At 52.3% G+C, this 16,885-nt stretch overlaps 1 protein-coding gene across 4 annotated transcripts in view; it reads right to left on the minus strand.

Annotated features, from left to right (window-relative positions):
* Positions 1–16,885, minus strand: part of LOC118387352 (E3 ubiquitin ligase TRAF3IP2-like) — a 92,346-nt gene that overhangs the window by 1,589 nt on the left and 73,872 nt on the right. The gene's annotated exons all lie outside the window — the stretch shown is intronic.

Here is a 16,885-nt window from a genome sequence, read left to right on the forward strand (position 1 = left end):
GCAGGCCAATATGGTGACTGGAGTATGGGTAGCTGTCTCCCAGTATGGTGACTGGAGTATGGGTAGCTGCAGGCCAATATGGTGACTGGAGTATGGGTAGCTGTCTCCCAGTATGGTGACTGGAGTATGGGTAGCTGTCCCCCAGTATGGTGACTGGAGTATGGGTAGCTGCAGGACAATATGGTGACTGGAGTATGGGTAGCTGTCTCCCAGTATGGTGACTGGAGTATGGGTAGCTGTCTCCCAGTATGGTGACTGGAGTATGGGTAGCTGCAGGCCAATATGGTGACTGGAGTATGGGTAGCTGCAGCCCAATATGGTGACTGGAGTATGGGTAGCTGCAGGCCAATATGGTGACTGGAGTATGGGTAGCTGCAGGCCAATATGGTGACTGGAGTATGGGTAGCTGTCTCCCAGTATGGTGACTGGAGTATGGGTAGCTTCAGGCCAATATGGTGACTGGAGTATGGGTAGCTGTCTCCCAGTATGTTGACTGGAGTATGGGTAGCTGCAGGCCGATATGGTGACTGGAGTATGGGTAGCTGCAGGCCGATATGGTGACTGGAGTATGGGTAGCTGTCCCCCAGTTTGGTGACTGGAGTATGGGTAGCTGTCCCCCAGTATGGTGACTGGAGTATGGGTAGCTGTCCCCCAGTATGGTGACTGGAGTATGGGTAGCTGCAGGACAATATGGTGACTGGAGTATGGGTAGCTGCAGCCCAATATGGTGACTGGAGTATGGGTAGCTGCAGCCCAATATGGTGACTGGAGTATGGGTAGCTGTCTCCCAGTATGGTGACTGGAGTATGGGTAGCTGCAGGCCAATATGGTGACTGGAGTATGGTTAGCTGTCTCCCAGTATGGTGACTGGAGTATGGGTAGCTGCAGGCCAATATGGTGACTGGAGTATGGGTAGCTGCAGGCCAATATGGTGACTGGAGTATGGGTAGCTGTCTCCCAGTATGGTGACTGGAGTATGGGTAGCTGCAGCCCAATATGGTAACTGGAGTATGGGTAGCTGTATCCCAAATGGTGACTGGAGTATGGGTAGCTGTAGCCCAAAATGGTGACTGGAGGATGGGTAGCTGCAGCCCAATATGGTGACTGGAGTATGGGTAGCTGCAGGCCAATATGGTGACTGGAGTATGGGTAGCTGCAGGCCGATATGGTGACTGGAGTATGGGTAGCTGCAGGACAATATGGTGACTGGAGTATGGGTAGCTGTCCCCCATTTTGGTGACTGGAGTATGGGTAGCTGTCCCCCAGTATGGTGACTGGAGTATGGGTAGCTGTCCCCCAGTATGGTGACTGGAGTATGGGTAGCTGCAGGACAATATGGTGACTGGAGTATGGGTAGCTGCAGCCCAATATGGTGACTGGAGTATGGGTAGCTGCAGGCCAATATGGTGACTGGAGTATGGGTAGCTGTCTCCCAGTATGGTGACTGGAGTATGGGTAGCTGCAGGCCAATATGGTGACTGGAGTATGGGTAGCTGTCTCCCAGTATGGTGACTGGAGTATGGGTAGCTGCAGGCCAATATGGTGACTGGAGTATGGGTAGCTGCAGGCCAATATGGTGACTGGAGTATGGGTAGCTGTCTCCCAGTATGGTGACTGGAGTATGGGTAGCTGCAGCCCAATATGGTAACTGGAGTATGGGTAGCTGTATCCCAAATGGTGACTGGAGTATGGGTAGCTGTAGCCCAAAATGGTGACTGGAGGATGGGTAGCTGCAGCCCAATATGGTGACTGGAGTATGGGTAGCTGCAGGCCAATATGGTGACTGGAGTATGGGTAGCTGCAGGCCAATATGGTGACTGGAGTATGGGTAGCTGCAGGACAATATAACGACTTGAGTATGGGTACCTGCAGGACAATATGGTGACTGGAGTATGGGTAGCTGCAGCCCAATATGGTGACTGGAGTATGGGTAGCTGTCCCCCAGTATGGTGACTGGAGTATGGGTAGCTGTCCCCCAGTATGGTGACTGGAGTATGGGTAGCTGTCTCCCAGTATGGTGACTGGAGTATGGGTAGCTGCAGGCCAATATGGTGACTGGAGTATGGGTAGCTGCTGCCCAATATGGTGACTGGAGTATGGGTAGCTGTCTCCCAGTATGGTGACTGGAGTATGGGTAGCTGCAGGCCAATATGGTGACTGGAGTATGGGTAGCTGTCTCCCAGTATGGTGACTGGAGTATGGGTAGCTGTAGGCCAAAATGGTGACTGGAGTATGGGTAGCTGCAGGCCAATATGGTGACTGGAGTATGGGTAGCTGCTGCCCAGTATGGTGACTGGAGTATGGGTAGCTGCAGCCCAATATGGTGACTGGAGTATGGGTAGCTGCAGGACAATATGGTGACTGGAGTATGGGTAGCTGCAGGCCAATATGGTGACTGGATTATGGGTAGCTGCAGCCCAATATGGTGACTGGAGTATGGGTAGCTGTCTCCCAGTATGGTGACTGGAGTATGGGTAGCTGCAGGCCAATATGGTGACTGGAGTATGGGTAGCTGCAGCCCAATATGGTGACTGGAGTATGGGTAGCTGCAGGCCAATATGGTGACTGGAGTATGGGTAGCTGCTGCCCAGTATGGTGACTGGAGTATGGGTAGCTGCAGGCCAATATGGTGACTGGAGTATGGGTAGCTGTCTCCCAGTATGGTGACTGGAGTATGGGTAGCTTCAGGCCAATATGGTGACTGGAGTATGGGTAGCTGTCTCCCAGTATGTTGACTGGAGTATGGGTAGCTGCAGGCCGATATGGTGACTGGAGTATGGGTAGCTGCAGGACAATATGGTGACTGGAGTATGGGTAGCTGTCCCCCAGTTTGGTGACTGGAGTATGGGTAGCTGTCCCCCAGTATGGTGACTGGAGTATGGGTAGCTGTCCCCCAGTATGGTGACTGGAGTATGGGTAGCTGCAGGCCGATATGGTGACTGGAGTATGGGTAGCTGCAGGACAATATGGTGACTGGAGTATGGGTAGCTGCAGCCCAATATGGTGACTGGAGTATGGGTAGCTGTCTCCCAGTATGGTGACTGGAGTATGGGTAGCTGCAGGCCAATATGGTGACTGGATGATGGGTAGCTGTCTCCCAGTATGGTGACTGGAGTATGGGTAGCTGCAGGCCAATATGGTGACTGGAGTATGGGTAGCTGCAGGCCAATATGGTGACTGGAGTATGGGTAGCTGTCTCCCAGTATGGTGACTGGAGTATGGGTAGCTGCAGGCCAATATGGTGACTGGAGTATGGGTAGCTGTCTCCCAGTATGGTGACTGGAGTATGGTTAGCTGCAGGACAATATGGTGACTGGAGTATGGGTAGCTGCAGCCCAATATGGTGACTGGAGTATGGGTAGCTGCAGGCCAATATGGTGACTGGAGTATGGGTAGCTGCTGCCCAGTATGGTGACTGGAGTATGGGTAGCTGCAGGCCAATATGGTGACTGGAGTATGGGTAGCTGTCTCCCAGTATGGTGACTGGAGTATGGGTAGCTTCAGGCCAATATGGTGACTGGAGTATGGGTAGCTGTCTCCCAGTATGTTGACTGGAGTATGGGTAGCTGCAGGCCGATATGGTGACTGGAGTATGGGTAGCTGTCTCCCAGTATGGTGACTGGAGTATGGGTAGCTGTCCCCCAGTATGGTGACTGGAGTATGGGTAGCTGCAGGACAATATGGTGACTGGAGTATGGGTAGCTGCAGCGCAATATGGTGACTGGAGTATGGGTAGCTGCAGCCCAATATGGTGACTGGAGTATGGGTAGCTGTCTCCCAGTATGGTGACTGGAGTATGGGTAGCTGCAGGCCAATATGGTGACTGGAGTATGGGTAGCTGTCTCCCAGTATGGTGACTGGAGTATGGGTAGCTGCAGGCCAATATGGTGACTGGAGTATGGGTAGCTGTATCGCAAAATGGTGACTGGAGTATGGGTAGCTGTAGCCCAAAATGGTGACTGGAGGATGGGTAGCTGCAGCCCAATATGGTGACTGGAGTATGGGTAGCTGCAGGCCAATATGGTGACTGGAGTATGGGTAGCTGTCTCCCAGTATGGTGACTGGAGTATGGGTAGCTTTAGCCCAATCTGGTGACTGGAGTATGGGTAGCTGCAGCCCAATATGGTGACTGGAGTATGGGTAGCTGTCTCCCAGTATGGTGACTGGAGTATGGGTAGCTGTCTCCCAGTATGGTGACTGGAGTATGGGTAGCTGCAGGCCAATATGGTGACTGGAGTATGGGTAGCTGTCTCCATGTATGGTGACTGGAGTATGGGTAGCTGCAGGCCAATATGGTGACTGTAGTATGGGTAGCTGTCCCCCAGTATGGTGACTGGAGTATGGGTAGCTGCAGGCCAATATGGTGACTGGAGTATGGGTAGATGCAGCCCAATACGGTGACTGGAGTATGGGTAGCTGTAGCCCAATATGGTGACTGGAGTATGGGTAGCTGCTGCCCAAAATGGTGACTGGAGTATGGGTAGCTGTAGCCCAAAATGGTGACGGGAGTATGGGTAGCTGCAGGCCAATGTGGTGACTGGAGTATGGTTAGCTGCAGCCCAATATGGTGACTGGAGTATGGGTAGCTGTCCCCCAGTATGGTGACTGGAGTATGGGTAGCTGCAGCCCAATATGGTGACTGGAGTATGGGTAGCTGTCTCCCAGTATGGTGACTGGAGTATGGGTAGCTGCAGGCCAATATGGTGACTGGAGTATGGGTAGCTGTTGCCCAAAATGGTGACTGGAGTATGGGTAGATGTAGCCCAAAATGGTGACTGGAGTATGGGGTAGCTGCAGGCCAATATGGTGACTGGAGTATGTTTAGCTGCAGCCCAATATGGTGACTGGAGTATGGGTAGCTGTAGCCCAAAATGGTGACTGGAGTATGGGTAGCTGTAGCCCAAAATGTTGACGGGAGTATGGGTAGCTGCAGCCCAATACGGTGACTGGAGTATGGGTAGCTGTCCCCCAGTATGGTGACTGGAGTATGGGTAGCTGCAGGCCAATATGGTGACTGGAGTATGGGGTAGCTGTCCCCCATTATGGTGACTGGAGTATGGGTCGCTGTCCCCCAGTATGGTGACTGGAGTATGGGTAGCTGTCCCCCAATATGGTGACTGGAGTATGGGTAGCTGTCCCCCAGTATGGTGACTGGAGTATGGGTAGCTGCAGCCCAATATGGTGACTGGAGTATGGGTAGCTGTCTCCCAGTATGGTGACTGGAGTATGGGTAGCTGCAGGCCAATATGGTGACTGGAGTATGGGTAGCTGTCTCCCAGTATGGTGACTGGTGTATGGTTAGCTGCAGCCCAATATGGTAACTGAAGTATGGGTAGCTGTAGCCCAAAATGGTGACTGGAGTATGGGTAGCTGTAGCCCAAAATGGTGACTGGAGGATGGGTAGCTGCAGCCCAATATGGTGACTGGAGTATGGGTAGCTGTCTCCCAGTATGTTGACTGGAGTATGGGTAGCTGCAGGCCGATATGGTGACTGGAGTATGGGTAGCTGTCTCCCAGTATGGTGACTGGAGTATGGGTAGCTGCAGGCCAATATGGTGACTGGAGTATGGGTAGCTGCAGGCCAATATGGTGACTGGAGTATGGGTAGCTGTCTCCCAGTATGGTGACTGGAGTATGGGTAGCTGCAGCCCAATATGGTAACTGGAGTATGGGTAGCTGTATCCCAAAATGGTGACTGGAGTATGGGTAGCTGTCCCCCAGTATGGTGACTGGAGTATGGGTAGCTGCAGGCCAATATGGTGACTGGAGTATGGGTAGCTGCAGGCCAATATGGTGACTGGAGTATGGGTAGCTGCAGGCCAATATGGTGACTGGAGTATGGGTAGCTGTAGGCCAATATGGTGACTGGAGTATGGGTAGCTGTCTCCCAGTATGGTGACTGGAGTATGGGTAGCTGTAGCCCAATCTGGTGACTGGAGTATGGGTAGCTGCAGCCCAATATGGTGACTGGAGTATGGGTAGCTGTCTCCCAGTATGGTGACTGGAGTATGGGTAGCTGTCTCCCAGTATGGTGACTGGAGTATGGGTAGCTGCAGGCCAATATGGTGACTGGAGTATGGGTAGCTGTCTCCCAGTATGGTGACTGGTGTATGGTTAGCTGCAGCCCAATATGGTAACTGAAGTATGGGTAGCTGTAGCCCAAAATGGTGACTGGAGTATGGGTAGCTGTAGCCCAAAATGGTGACTGGATGATGGGTAGCTGCAGCCCAATATGGTGACTGGAGTATGGGTAGCTGTAGGCCAATATGGTGACTGGAGTATGGGTAGCTGTCCCACAGTATGGTGACTGGAGTATGGGTAGCTGCAGGACAATATGGTGACTGGAGTATGGGTAGCTGCAGGACAATATGGTGACTGGAGTATGGGTAGCTGCAGCCCAATATGGTGACTGGAGTATGGGTAGCTGTAGCCCAAAATGTTGACGGGAGTATGGGTAGCTGCAGCCCAATATGTTGACTGGAGTATGGGTAGCTGTCCCCCAGTATGGTGACTGGAGTATGGGTAGCTGCAGGCCAATATGGTGACTGGAGTATGGGTAGCTGTCCCCCAATATGGTGACTGGAGTATGGGTAGCTGCAGGCCAATATGGTGACTGGAGTATGGGTAGCTGTCTCCCAGTATGGTGACTGGAGTATGGGTAGCTGCAGCCTAATATGGTGACTGGAGTATGGGTAGCTGTAGCCCAATATGGTGACTGGAGTATGGGTAGCTGTCCCCCAGTATGGTGACTGGAGTATGGGTAGCTGTCCCCCAGTATGGTGACTGGAGTATGGGTAGCTGTCCCCCAGTATGGTGACTGGAGTATGGGTAGCTGCAGGACAATATGGTGACTGGAGTATGGGTAGCTGTAGCCCAATATGGTGACTGGAGTATGGGTAGCTGCAGCCCAATATGGTGACTGGAGTATGGGTAGCTGTCTCCCAGTATGGTGACTGGAGTATGGGTAGCTGCAGGCCAATATGGTGACTGGAGTATGGGTAGCTGTCTCCCAGTATGGTGACTGGTGTATGGTTAGCTGCAGCCCGATATGGTAACTGAAGTATGGGTAGCTGTAGCCCAAAATGGTGACTGGAGTATGGGTAGCTGTAGCCCAAAATGGTGACTGGAGGATGGGTAGCTGCAGCCCAATATGGTGACTGGAGTATGGGTAGCTGTAGGCCAATATGGTGACTGGAGTATGGGTAGCTGTCCCCCAGTATGGTGACTGGAGTATGGGTAGCTGCAGGACAATATGGTGACTGGAGTATGGGTAGCTGCAGGACAATATGGTGACTGGAGTATGGGTACCTGCAGCCCAATATGGTGACTGGAGTATGGGTAGCTGTCCCCCAGTATGGTGACTGGAGTATGGGTAGCTGCAGGACAATATGGTGACTGGAGTATGGGTAGCTGCAGGCCAATATGGTGACTGGAGTATGGGTAGCTGCAGGCCAATATGGTGACTGGAGTATGGTTAGCTATCTCCCAGTATGGTGACTGGAGTATGGGTAGCTGTCTCCCAGTATGGTGACTGGAGTATGGGTAGCTGTCTCCCAGTATGGTGACTGGAGTATGGGTAGCTGCAGGCCAATATGGTGACTGTAGTATGGGTAGCTGTCTCCATGTATGGTGACTGGAGTATGGGTAGCTGCAGGCCAATATGGTGACTGGAGTATGGGTAGCTGCAGCCCAATACGGTGACTGGAGTATGGGTAGCTGTAGCCCAAAATGGTGACTGGAGTATGGGTAGCTGCAGCCCAAAATGGTGACGGGAGTATGGGTAGCTGCAGCCCAATATGGTGACTGGAGTATGGGTAGCTGTCCCCCAATATGGTGACTGGAGTATGGGTAGCTGCAGGCCAATATGATGACTTGAGTATGGGTAGCTGCAGCCCAATATGGTGACTGGAGTATGGGTAGCTGTCCCCCAATATGGTGACTGGAGTATGGGTAGCTGCAGGCCAATATGGTGACTGGAGTATGGTTAGCTGTAGGCCAATATGGTGACTGGAGTATGGGTAGCTGCAACCCAATATGGTGACTGGAGTATGGGTAGCTGTCTCCCAGTATGGTGACTGGATTATGGGTAGCTGCAGGCCAATATGGTGACTGGAGTATGGGTAGCTGTTGCCCAAAATGGTGACTGGAGTATGGGTAGATGTAGCCCAAAATGGTGACTGGAGTATGGGTAGCTGCAGCCCAAAATGGTGACTGGAGTATGGGTAGCTGCTGCCCAGTATGGTGACTGGAGTATGGGTAGCTGCAGCCCAATATGGTGACTGGAGTATGGGTAGCTGTCCCCCAGTATGGTGACTGGAGTATGGGTAGCTGCAGGCCAATATGGTGACTGGAGTATGTGTAGCTGTTGCCCAAAATGGTGACCGGAGTATGGGTAGCTGTAGCCCAAAATGGTGACTGGAGTATGGGTAGCTGTAGCCCAAAATGGTGACTGGAGTATGGGTAGCTGTAGCCCAAAATGGTGACTGGAGTATGGGTAGCTGTAGCCCAAAATGTTGACGGGAGTATGGGTAGCTGCAGCCCAATATGGTGACTGGAGTATGGGTAGCTGTCCCCCAGTATGGTGACTGGAGTATGGGTAGCTGCAGGCCAATATGGTGACTGGAGTATGGGTAGCTGTCCCCCAGTATGGTGACTGGAGTATGGGTCGCTGTCCCCCAGTATGGTGACTGGAGTATGGGTAGCTGTCCCCCAATATGGTGACTGGAGTATGGGTAGCTGTCCCCCAGTATGGTGACTGGAGTATGGGTAGCTGCAGCCCAATATGGTGATTGGAGTATGGGTAGCTGCAGCCCAATATGGTGACTGGAGTATGGGTAGCTGTCTCCCAGTATGGTGACTGGAGTATGGGTAGCTGCAGGCCAATATGGTGACTGGAGTATGGGTAGCTGTCTCCCAGTATGGTGACTGGTGTATGGGTAGCTGCAGGCCAATATGGTGACTGGAGTATGGGTAGCTGCAGGCCAATATGGTGACTGGAGTATGGGTAGCTGCAGGCCAATATGGTGACTGGAGTATGGGTAGCTGCAGGACAATATAATGACTTGAGTATGGGTACCTGCAGGACAATATGGTGACTGGAGTATGGGTAGCTGCAGCCCAATATGGTGACTGGAGTATGGGTAGCTGTCCCCCAGTATGGTGACTGGAGTATGGGTAGCTGTCCCCCAGTATGGTGACTGGAGTATGGGTAGCTGTCTCCATGTATGGTGACTGGAGTATGGGTAGCTGCAGGCCAATATGGTGACTGTAGTATGGGTAGCTGTCCCCCAGTATGGTGACTGGAGTATGGGTAGCTGCAGGCCAATATGGTGACTGGAGTATGGGTAGCTGTAGCCCAATACGGTGACTGGAGTATGGGTAGCTGTAGCCCAAAATGGTGACTGGAGTATGGGTAGCTGTAGCCCAAAATGGTGACTGGAGTATGGGTAGCTGTAGCCCAAAATGGTGACGGGAGTATGGGTAGCTGTCCCCCAGTATGGTGACTGGAGTATGGGTAGCTGTCCCACAATATGGTGACTGGAGTATGGGTAGCTGCAGCCCAATATGGTGACTGGAGTATGGGTAGCTGTCCCCCAGTATGGTGACTGGAGTATGGGTAGCTGCAGCCCAATATGGTGACTGGAGTATGGGTAGCTGTCTCCCAGTATGGTGACTGGTGTATGGTTAGCTGCAGCCCAATATGGTAACTGAAGTATGGGTAGCTGTAGCCCAAAATGGTGACTGGAGTATGGGTAGCTGTAGCCCAAAATGGTGACTGGAGGATGGGTAGCTGCAGCCCAATATGGTGACTGGAGTATGGGTAGCTGTCTCCCAGTATGTTGACTGGAGTATGGGTAGCTGCAGGCCGATATGGTGACTGGAGTATGGGTAGCTGTCTCCCAGTATGGTGACTGGAGTATGGGTAGCTGCAGGCCAATATGGTGACTGGAGTATGGGTAGCTGCAGGCCAATATGGTGACTGGAGTATGGGTAGCTGTCTCCCAGTATGGTGACTGGAGTATGGGTAGCTGCAGCCCAATATGGTAACTGGAGTATGGGTAGCTGTATCCCAAAATGGTGACTGGAGTATGGGTAGCTGTCCCCCAGTATGGTGACTGGAGTATGGGTAGCTGCAGGCCAATATGGTGACTGGAGTATGGGTAGCTGCAGGCCAATATGGTGACTGGAGTATGGGTAGCTGCAGGCCAATATGGTGACTGGAGTATGGGTAGCTGTAGGCCAATATGGTGACTGGAGTATGGGTAGCTGTCTCCCAGTATGGTGACTGGAGTATGGGTAGCTGTAGCCCAATCTGGTGACTGGAGTATGGGTAGCTGCAGCCCAATATGGTGACTGGAGTATGGGTAGCTGTCTCCCAGTATGGTGACTGGAGTATGGGTAGCTGTCTCCCAGTATGGTGACTGGAGTATGGGTAGCTGCAGGCCAATATGGTGACTGGAGTATGGGTAGCTGTCTCCCAGTATGGTGACTGGTGTATGGTTAGCTGCAGCCCAATATGGTAACTGAAGTATGGGTAGCTGTAGCCCAAAATGGTGACTGGAGTATGGGTAGCTGTAGCCCAAAATGGTGACTGGATGATGGGTAGCTGCAGCCCAATATGGTGACTGGAGTATGGGTAGCTGTAGGCCAATATGGTGACTGGAGTATGGGTAGCTGTCCCACAGTATGGTGACTGGAGTATGGGTAGCTGCAGGACAATATGGTGACTGGAGTATGGGTAGCTGCAGGACAATATGGTGACTGGAGTATGGGTAGCTGCAGCCCAATATGGTGACTGGAGTATGGGTAGCTGTAGCCCAAAATGTTGACGGGAGTATGGGTAGCTGCAGCCCAATATGTTGACTGGAGTATGGGTAGCTGTCCCCCAGTATGGTGACTGGAGTATGGGTAGCTGCAGGCCAATATGGTGACTGGAGTATGGGTAGCTGTCCCCCAATATGGTGACTGGAGTATGGGTAGCTGCAGGCCAATATGGTGACTGGAGTATGGGTAGCTGTCTCCCAGTATGGTGACTGGAGTATGGGTAGCTGCAGCCTAATATGGTGACTGGAGTATGGGTAGCTGTAGCCCAATATGGTGACTGGAGTATGGGTAGCTGTCCCCCAGTATGGTGACTGGAGTATGGGTAGCTGTCCCCCAGTATGGTGACTGGAGTATGGGTAGCTGTCCCCCAGTATGGTGACTGGAGTATGGGTAGCTGCAGGACAATATGGTGACTGGAGTATGGGTAGCTGTAGCCCAATATGGTGACTGGAGTATGGGTAGCTGCAGCCCAATATGGTGACTGGAGTATGGGTAGCTGTCTCCCAGTATGGTGACTGGAGTATGGGTAGCTGCAGGCCAATATGGTGACTGGAGTATGGGTAGCTGTCTCCCAGTATGGTGACTGGTGTATGGTTAGCTGCAGCCCGATATGGTAACTGAAGTATGGGTAGCTGTAGCCCAAAATGGTGACTGGAGTATGGGTAGCTGTAGCCCAAAATGGTGACTGGAGGATGGGTAGCTGCAGCCCAATATGGTGACTGGAGTATGGGTAGCTGTAGGCCAATATGGTGACTGGAGTATGGGTAGCTGTCCCCCAGTATGGTGACTGGAGTATGGATAGCTGCAGGACAATATGGTGACTGGAGTATGGGTAGCTGCAGGACAATATGGTGACTGGAGTATGGGTACCTGCAGCCCAATATGGTGACTGGAGTATGGGTAGCTGTCCCCCAGTATGGTGACTGGAGTATGGGTAGCTGCAGGACAATATGGTGACTGGAGTATGGGTAGCTGCAGGCCAATATGGTGACTGGAGTATGGGTAGCTGCAGGCCAATATGGTGACTGGAGTATGGTTAGCTATCTCCCAGTATGGTGACTGGAGTATGGGTAGCTGTCTCCCAGTATGGTGACTGGAGTATGGGTAGCTGTCTCCCAGTATGGTGACTGGAGTATGGGTAGCTGCAGGCCAATATGGTGACTGTAGTATGGGTAGCTGTCTCCATGTATGGTGACTGGAGTATGGGTAGCTGCAGGCCAATATGGTGACTGGAGTATGGGTAGCTGCAGCCCAATACGGTGACTGGAGTATGGGTAGCTGTAGCCCAAAATGGTGACTGGAGTATGGGTAGCTGCAGCCCAAAATGGTGACGGGAGTATGGGTAGCTGCAGCCCAATATGGTGACTGGAGTATGGGTAGCTGTCCCCCAATATGGTGACTGGAGTATGGGTAGCTGCAGGCCAATATGATGACTTGAGTATGGGTAGCTGCAGCCCAATATGGTGACTGGAGTATGGGTAGCTGTCCCCCAATATGGTGACTGGAGTATGGGTAGCTGCAGGCCAATATGGTGACTGGAGTATGGTTAGCTGTAGGCCAATATGGTGACTGGAGTATGGGTAGCTGCAGCCCAATATGGTGACTGGAGTATGGGTAGCTGTCTCCCAGTATGGTGACTGGATTATGGGTAGCTGCAGGCCAATATGGTGACTGGAGTATGGGTAGCTGTTGCCCAAAATGGTGACTGGAGTATGGGTAGATGTAGCCCAAAATGGTGACTGGAGTATGGGTAGCTGCAGCCCAAAATGGTGACTGGAGTATGGGTAGCTGCTGCCCAGTATGGTGACTGGAGTATGGGTAGCTGCAGCCCAATATGGTGACTGGAGTATGGGTAGCTGTCCCCCAGTATGGTGACTGGAGTATGGGTAGCTGCAGGCCAATATGGTGACTGGAGTATGGGTAGCTGTTGCCCAAAATGGTGACCGGAGTATGGGTAGCTGTAGCCCAAAATGGTGACTGGAGTATGGGTAGCTGTAGCCCAAAATGGTGACTGGAGTATGGGTAGCTGTAGCCCAAAATGGTGACTGGAGTATGGGTAGCTGTAGCCCAAAATGTTGACGGGAGTATGGGTAGCTGCAGCCCAATATGGTGACTGGAGTATGGGTAGCTGTCCCCCAGTATGGTGACTGGAGTATGGGTAGCTGCAGGCCAATATGGTGACTGGAGTATGGGTAGCTGTCCCCCAGTATGGTGACTGGAGTATGGGTCGCTGTCCCCCAGTATGGTGACTGGAGTATGGGTAGCTGTCCCCCAATATGGTGACTGGAGTATGGGTAGCTGTCCCCCAGTATGGTGACTGGAGTATGGGTAGCTGCAGCCCAATATGGTGATTGGAGTATGGGTAGCTGCAGCCCAATATGGTGACTGGAGTATGGGTAGCTGTCTCCCAGTATGGTGACTGGAGTATGGGTAGCTGCAGGCCAATATGGTGACTGGAGTATGGGTAGCTGTCTCCCAGTATGGTGACTGGTGTATGGGTAGCTGCAGGCCAATATGGTGACTGGAGTATGGGTAGCTGCAGGCCAATATGGTGACTGGAGTATGGGTAGCTGCAGGCCAATATGGTGACTGGAGTATGGGTAGCTGCAGGACAATATAATGACTTGAGTATGGGTACCTGCAGGACAATATGGTGACTGGAGTATGGGTAGCTGCAGCCCAATATGGTGACTGGAGTATGGGTAGCTGTCCCCAGTATGGTGACTGGAGTATGGGTAGCTGTCCCCCAGTATGGTGACTGGAGTATGGGTAGCTGTCTCCATGTATGGTGACTGGAGTATGGGTAGCTGCAGGCCAATATGGTGACTGTAGTATGGGTAGCTGTCCCCCAGTATGGTGACTGGAGTATGGGTAGCTGCAGGCCAATATGGTGACTGGAGTATGGGTAGCTGCAGCCCAATACGGTGACTGGAGTATGGGTAGCTGTAGCCCAAAATGGTGACTGGAGTATGGGTAGCTGTAGCCCAAAATGGTGACTGGAGTATGGGTAGCTGTAGCCCAAAATGGTGACGGGAGTATGGGTAGCTGTCCCCCAGTATGGTGACTGGAGTATGGGTAGCTGTCCCCCAATATGGTGACTGGAGTATGGGTAGCTGCAGCCCAATATGGTGACTGGAGTATGGGTAGCTGTCCCCCAGTATGGTGACTGGAGTATGGGTAGCTGCAGCCCAATATGGTGACTGGAGTATGGGTAGCTGTCTCCCAGTATGGTGACTGGAGTATGGGTAGCTGCAGGCCAATATGGTGACTGGAGTATGGGTAGCTGTTGCCCAAAATGGTGACTGGAGTATGAGTAGCTGTAGCCCAAAATGTTGACGGGAGTATGGGTAGCTGCAGTCCAAAATGGTGACTGGAGTATGGGTAGCTGTCTCCCAGTATGGTGACTGGAGTATGGGTAGCTGCAGGCCAATATGGTGACTGGAGTATGGGTAGCTGTCCCCCAGTATGGTGACTGGAGTATGGGTAGCTGCAGCCCAATATGGTGACTGGAGTATGGGTAGCTGTCTCCCAGTATGGTGACTGGAGTATGGGTAGCTGCAGGCCAATATGGTGACTGGAGTATGGGTAGCTGTCCCCCAGTATGGTGACTGGAGTATGGGTAGCTGCAGCCCAATATGGTGACTGGAGTATGGGTAGCTGTCTCCCAGTATGGTGACTGGAGTATGGGTAGCTGCAGGCCAATATGGTGACTGGAGTATGGGTAGCTGTAGCCCAAAATGGTGACTGGAGTATGGGTAGCTGTAGCCCAAAATGTTGACGGGAGTATGGGTAGCTGCAGCCCAATATGGTGACTGGAGTATGGGTAGCTGTCCCCCAGTATGGTGACTGGAGTATGGGTAGCTGCAGGCCAATATGGTGACTGGAGTATGGGTAGCTGTCCCCCAGTATGGTGACTGGAGTATGGGTCGCTGTCCCCCAGTATGGTGACTGGAGTATGGGTAGCTGTAGCCCAATATGTTGACGGGAGTATGGGTAGCTGCAGCCCAATATGGTGACTGGAGTATGGGTAGCTGCAGCCCAATATGGTGACTGGAGTATGGGTAGCTGTCCCCCAATATGGTGACTGGAGTATGGGTAGCTGCAGGCCAATATGGTGACTGGAGTATGGGTAGCTGTCTCCCAGTATGGTGACTGGAGTATGGGTAGCTGCAGCCTAATATGGTGACTGGAGTATGGGTAGTTGTAGCCCAATATGGTGACTGGAGTATGGGTAGCTGTCCCCAAGTATGGTGACTGGAGTATGGGTAGCTGTCCCCCAGTATGGTGACTGGAGTATGGGTAGCTGCAGGACAATATGGTGACTGGAGTATGGGTAGCTGCAGCCCAATATGGTGACTGGAGTATGGGTAGCTGCAGCCCAATATGGTGACTGGAGTATGGGTAGCTGTCTCCCAGTATGGTGACTGGAGTATGGGTAGCTGCAGGCCAATATGGTGACTGGAGTATGGGTAGCTGTCTCCCAGTATGGTGACTGGTGTATGGTTAGCTGCAGCCCAATATAGTAACTGAAGTATGGGTAGCTGTAGCCCAAAATGGTGACTGGAGTATGGGTAGCTGTAGCCCAAAATGGTGACTGGAGGATGGGTAGCTGCAGCCCAATATGGTGACTGGAGTATGGGTAGCTGTAGGCCAATATGGTGACTGGAGTATGGGTAGCTGTCCCCCAGTATGGTGACTGGAGTATGGGTAGCTGCAGGACAATATGGTGACTGGAGTATGGGTAGCTGCAGGACAATATGGTGACTGGAGTATGGGTAGCTGCAGCCCAATATGGGTAGCTGTAGCCCAAAATGTTGACGGGAGTATGGGTAGCTGCATCCCAATATGGTGACTGGAGTATGGGTAGCTGTCCCCCAGTATGGTGACTGGAGTATGGGTAGCTGCAGGCCAATATGGTGACTGGAGTATGGGTAGCTGTCCCCCAGTATGGTGACTGGAGTATGGGTCGCTGTCCCCCAGTATGGTGACTGGAGTATGGGTAGCTGTCCCACAATATGGTGACTGGAGTATGGGTAGCTGTCCCCCAATATGGTGACTGGAGTATGGGTAGCTGCAGCCCAATATGGTGACTGGAGTATGGGTAGCTGCAGCCTAATATGGTGACTGGAGTATGGGTAGCTGTCCCCCAATATGGTGACTGGAGTATGGGTAGCTGCAGGCCAATATGGTGACTGGAGTATGGGTAGCTGTCTCCCAGTATGGTGACTGGTGTATGGTTAGCTGCAGCCCAATATGGTAACTGAAGTATGGGTAGCTGTAGCCCAAAATGGTGACTGGAGTATGGGTAGCTGTAGCCCAAAATGGTGACTGGAGGATGGGTAGCTGCAGCCCAATATGGTGACTGGAGTATGGGTAGCTGTAGGCCAATATGGTGACTGGAGTATGGGTAGCTGTCCCCCAGTATGGTGACTGGAGTATGGGTAGCTGCAGGACAATATGGTGACTGGAGTATGGGTAGCTGCAGGACAATATGGTGACTGGAGTATGGGTAGCTGCAGCCCAATATGGTGACTGGAGTATGGGTAGCTGTCCCCCAGTATGGTGACTGGAGTATGGGTAGCTGCAGGACAATATGGTGACTGGAGTATGGGTAGCTGCAGGCCAATATGGTGACTGGAGTATGGGTAGCTGTCTCCCAGTATGGTGACTGGAGTATGGGTAGCTGCAGCCTAATATGGTGACTGGAGTATGGGTAGCTGTAGCCCAATATGGTGACTGGAGTATGGGTAGCTGTCCCCCAGTATGGTGACTGGAGTATGGGTAGCTGTCCCCCAGTATGGTGACTGGAGTATGGGTAGCTGCAGGACAATATGGTGACTGGAGTATGGGTAGCTGCAGCCCAATATGGTGACTGGAGTATGGGTAGCTGCAGCCCAATATGGTGACTGGAGTATGGGTAGCTGTCTCCCAGTATGGTGACTGGAGTATGGGTAGCTGCAGGCCAATATGGTGACTGGAGTATGGGTAGCTGTCTCCCAGTATGGTGACTGGTGTATGGTTAGCTGCAGCCCAATATGGTAACTGAAGTATGGGTAGCTGT

Source organism: Oncorhynchus keta, chromosome 1 (assembly GCF_023373465.1).
Source record: "Oncorhynchus keta strain PuntledgeMale-10-30-2019 chromosome 1, Oket_V2, whole genome shotgun sequence".
Lineage (NCBI taxonomy): Eukaryota > Metazoa > Chordata > Actinopteri > Salmoniformes > Salmonidae > Oncorhynchus > Oncorhynchus keta.